Source organism: Zophobas morio, unplaced genomic scaffold (assembly GCF_036711695.1).
Source record: "Zophobas morio isolate AGI-343-1 ecotype UQ-CSIRO unplaced genomic scaffold, CSIRO_AGI_Zmor_V1 ptg001006l, whole genome shotgun sequence".
NCBI classification, from domain to species: Eukaryota; Metazoa; Arthropoda; class Insecta; order Coleoptera; family Tenebrionidae; genus Zophobas; species Zophobas morio.
Window position 1 is genome coordinate 35,001 of NW_026973108.1, and position 5,000 is coordinate 40,000.

At 47.6% G+C, this 5,000-nt stretch overlaps 2 non-coding genes across 2 annotated transcripts in view; both read left to right on the forward strand.

Annotated features, from left to right (window-relative positions):
• Positions 1-2,166: 2,166 nt before the first annotated feature.
• Positions 2,167-4,087, forward strand: LOC135122224 (small subunit ribosomal RNA). Its single transcript, XR_010279290.1, has one exon. It is a non-coding gene; the product is annotated as a small subunit ribosomal RNA (ribosomal RNA).
• Positions 4,088-4,954: 867 nt separating this feature from the next.
• Positions 4,955-5,000, forward strand: part of LOC135122233 (5.8S ribosomal RNA) — a 157-nt gene continuing 111 nt past the window's right edge. The window contains exon 1 of the ribosomal RNA XR_010279296.1: positions 4,955-5,000. This exon is cut by the window's right edge and continues 111 nt beyond it. This is a non-coding gene — a ribosomal RNA (5.8S ribosomal RNA).

A 5,000-nucleotide genomic window follows, 5' to 3' on the forward strand; every position in this document is an offset into this window, starting at 1 on the left:
GCCTCATATACAACCGGTAATACACTGGCCGTTCATAACGTACGGCGTTCGTGCCGAGTGACTGTATAACGCCACCGATCGATTTCGACTTTCAAACACGCAGCACAGTCGTCGATCTACAATACAATAAACGTACGGCGTTCATTAGCGCTGTCGAATTTGCGGTTTCGCGTACATACAGGCAACCGGTAATAAATACACCGGAAATAGTTATAAAGGGCGAAATGGCACAATTTGTTATCAAAAATTAAGTTTTTATCATTTATCAGGAGGTAATTTAATTAGTTATTTCAATTTATTGTAGAAATAGACGACTTCATTTTGAGAAGATTTTACAAAAAGTTTTTATTTTAATTTAAGGAACGCGCGGATTAACGGCGGTGATTGCAAGTACAGTAATTGTGAAGCCTAATGTCTCGTTGTCTAATTCGTGGCGCCCGTAAATGGATTAACGAGATTCCCACTGTCCCTAGGTTTTCTTGAAAAAATCGAAATTTATGGTGTTACTTAAATTCAGTTTGAAGCATTAAAAAACATGAATGGCACAATTCGTTTTAAAAAATCAGCTACAGCTATTTCAATTCTCCCTCGTTTTTATTAAAAAAAACTTCTCGAAAGTTATTTCGACATATATAATAAATTTCATTTTACAACATTTTATATATACGTCGATCGTCTTTTATAAAGTAAGGCGTTCTTCCGTACTTAAAATTTTTAAAAAGTGCATGTACGGCGTTCGTCTTTTATAAAGTAAGGCGTTTCTCCGGACTTGGAAATTTTTTTAAAAGTACATGTACGGCGTTCGTCGTTTATGAAGTACGGCGTTGGTTGTTTATAAAGTACGGCGTTTGAAATTTATGAAGTACGGCGTTCGGAATTTATGAAGTACGGCGTCCCGTACCGGGTACGTATTTTAAAATTAACTAAATCGCTATAATAAAAATTCTAACTTACCTCGATTACGTAACACAATGCGGCCGTATTTTTTTTCTTGCGAAAATCCGTGGAAAAATGTTCAAACCGCTCTTTACGAAGAGCCATCACACCGACAGAGCGCACCTCGGACGGGGAGAGGTGTGTCTCGCGCCCCTGCTCGCGTACCACTGTCGCCGCTTCGCAGCGTTTGGCTCCGATCGACGTCAAGCGCGCTATTATAGGTAGCGGAGTGATGTTGTGGCGTGTGAGGTGTTCTCTCGAGATACCGACCAACGACTGCATCCTCTCGCTCGCGTTACCACGGACTGTCTGCGAGTCTTATCCAATACTTTTAAAAGGAATTCGGATTTATGACGAAATGAATTTCGCAGCACGTTCCGGCCGTTCTTCGGTGTCTCTAAGACTGTGCGTTTTTACGTATTCTCTAAAAATGATAGCAGACGCTAACCGCATTGGTTTCTCTCTGTAATAAATAATGTTCAACAACGACATTATTATGTTATTCAGACCGACCCGACAAAAAGAGACGACGATACGTTCACCTTTTTAGAACGAAACGTTGCGATTACTTTTGGTGGTCGTGCCTTTAATGATTATAAGAGCGAACCTTGTATGTGTGTGTGTCTTGTTGATAATTTTGAGAATGTAGTTATCGCACCCGTCGAAAATGACCCGAAGTAGACTTGGCTCTCGGAGCGTTTGCGCCTAGAATTTCATGGAATCCTTGAGTTCCTTCATTGGGTTCGAGCTTGCCTCGAAAGACGGTCCAGCACAGCGAGATCGCGGATGCGGCGGACGTTCCATCGTCGGCGGTCCTTATGCGATCAACCTTACATTGTTGTAAACGGTGGCGTACGTTCGAATTTCACGATTCGTCGTTCGTTGCATCGAACAGCTATTAAATTTGCGTCAACTCCCTACATTCCGAGCGAGAATATATAATATACTCGTAACGTGTGCAGATTCTGTAAAGAATTCGGCACGTCTCACCGTCGCATTCTATCTAGCGAAGAGTGAGGAGAATGTTTGAACTTTTAAACCGGCGCAGGAGGTTTCCTCGCGAAACTTTTCGACCGGTATCGTTATGTATGATATTTTTCGTATATAAAACAACGAAAGAGAGAGTTAAGCGTGGCGTTACGTTCCTACGCGTTCGTTTCGCGAACACGCACTCGCGCTTTCGACGAAAGTGTAGTTTTCAGTTTCGGAGTATCCGAACGAGAACGCAGTTCCCTGGTTGATCCTGCCAGTAGTCATATGCTTGTCTCAAAGATTAAGCCATGCATGTCTCAGTACAAGCCGAATTAAGGTGAAACCGCGAAAGGCTCATTAAATCAGTTATGGTTCCTTAGATCGTACCCACATTTACTTGGATAACTGTGGTAATTCTAGAGCTAATACATGCAAACAGAGCCCCGACCGGAAACGGAAGGGGCGCTTTTATTAGATCAAAACCAATCGGTGGCGGTCTCCGTCATCGTACAACTTGGTGACTCTGAATAACTTTACGCTGATCGCACGGTCTCGCACCGGCGACGCATCTTTCAAATGTCTGCCTTATCAACTGTCGATGGTAGGTTCTGCGCCTACCATGGTTGTAACGGGTAACGGGGAATCAGGGTTCGATTCCGGAGAGGGAGCCTGAGAAACGGCTACCACATCCAAGGAAGGCAGCAGGCGCGCAAATTACCCACTCCCGGCACGGGGAGGTAGTGACGAAAAATAACGATACGGGACTCATCCGAGGCCCCGTAATCGGAATGAGTACACTCTAAACCCTTTAACGAGGATCAATTGGAGGGCAAGTCTGGTGCCAGCAGCCGCGGTAATTCCAGCTCCAATAGCGTATATTAAAGTTGTTGCGGTTAAAAAGCTCGTAGTCGAATCTGTGTCCCGCGCCGCCGGTTCATCGTTCGCGGTGTTAACTGGCGTGCCGCGGGACGTCCTGCCGGTGGGCTTAGCTCGAGAGGGCGGCCCAACTCAATCCCGCCGCGGTGCTCTTCATTGAGTGTCGAGGTGGGCCGGCACGTTTACTTTGAACAAATTAGAGTGCTTAAAGCAGGCTAAAACTTCGCCTGAATACTGTGTGCATGGAATAATGGAATAGGACCTCGGTTCTATTTTGTTGGTTTTCGGAACCCCGAGGTAATGATTAATAGGAACGGATGGGGGCATTCGTATTGCGACGTTAGAGGTGAAATTCTTGGATCGTCGCAAGACGGACAGAAGCGAAAGCATTTGCCAAAAACGCTTTCATTGATCAAGAACGAAAGTTAGAGGTTCGAAGGCGATCAGATACCGCCCTAGTTCTAACCATAAACGATGCCAGCTAGCGATCCGCCGACGTTCTTTCGATGACTCGGCGGGCAGCTTCCGGGAAACCAAAGCTTTTGGGTTCCGGGGGAAGTATGGTTGCAAAGCTGAAACTTAAAGGAATTGACGGAAGGGCACCACCAGGAGTGGAGCCTGCGGCTTAATTTGACTCAACACGGGAAACCTCACCAGGCCCGGACACCGGAAGGATTGACAGATTGAGAGCTCTTTCTTGATTCGGTGGGTGGTGGTGCATGGCCGTTCTTAGTTGGTGGAGCGATTTGTCTGGTTAATTCCGATAACGAACGAGACTCTAGCCTGCTAAATAGGCGTATTTCGACATCCCAAAGGCCCGCCGGTCTCGGGTTCGCCCGTTGGCCGTGCGCGGTTTTTACTGTCGGCGTACAAACAATTCTTCTTAGAGGGACAGGCGGCTTCTAGCCGCACGAGATTGAGCAATAACAGGTCTGTGATGCCCTTAGATGTTCTGGGCCGCACGCGCGCTACACTGAAGGAATCAGCGTGTCCTCCCTGGCCGAGCGGCCCGGGTAACCCGCTGAACCTCCTTCGTGCTAGGGATTGGGGCTTGCAATTGTTCCCCATGAACGAGGAATTCCCAGTAAGCGCGAGTCATAAGCTCGCGTTGATTACGTCCCTGCCCTTTGTACACACCGCCCGTCGCTACTACCGATTGAATGATTTAGTGAGGTCTTCGGACCGGTACGCGGTGGCGTTTCGGCGTCGCCGATGTCGCTGGGAAGATGACCAAACTTGATCATTTAGAGGAAGTAAAAGTCGTAACAAGGTTTCCGTAGGTGAACCTGCGGAAGGATCATTAACGTGTCTCGAACACACGCACTGTCTTTACACAGACACACACACCATCGTCTGATCGTGTTGTTGTTGTCGTGCGAAGTATGTCGCGTCCGTGGACGACGTACACGCTCGATCTAACATCTAAAGACGTCTGCGGCGTAGACGACGGCACGTCCAGCCTTTAGCGGTGCCGTCGCGCGTTTCCGAAGCGCGTTCTCTTCTCTTCTCTCGTCCCACGTGGGGATCGGTGCGAAAGAGGAAACGCGTCTAAGAGACGGCGTCACGCGACGTCCTCGAACTATTGAATCGTCCAGAGTCGGATTAGGCGTCATGCCGATGCGAACTCGCGGCGCCGGTCCTTTACGCGCGTTCGTCGTGCGATCGGGCAGACGGCATTTCGGGCACCTTGATCCGCTAAAGAACCTCAAAGAGTTCGATTCGGATCGCAGGTTTCGTAAGTACGTGCGGGGCGTTTCGTGCGCCTTTGCTCGTCTTCGTTACCGTGGGTTTTAAATGATTTTCGCCCGGCCGACGGGTTCGGCTCGATGCCGCCGTTCTCGTCGAGACGATTCGAAACGTCGTTCGAGACGCTCCTAGGAAGCGCCGTTTGACGAAATCACACCTAGTTTGTTTGGTTAAGTGATCGTTGTGCGGTTGAGCTTCTGCTTTAGAAAAGGAGATCAAGTCTTGCGACTAACAAAAAAAAAAGAGAGAGAGGAAAAGATGGAATTAGTAAGACGACACGTCGTTCGAAAGTTTCTCTTTTCTTTTTTTTTCTTTTTTTATCTTAATAAACAATCGAAACCGAGAGAATTTCGACGCAGAACGTTCCAGGCCGTCGCGAGGCGAGCCGGAGAGAACGTGCGTCTTAATGTATATTCTAAAAGATTACCCTGAACGGTGGATCACTTGGCTCGTGGGTCGATGAAGAACGC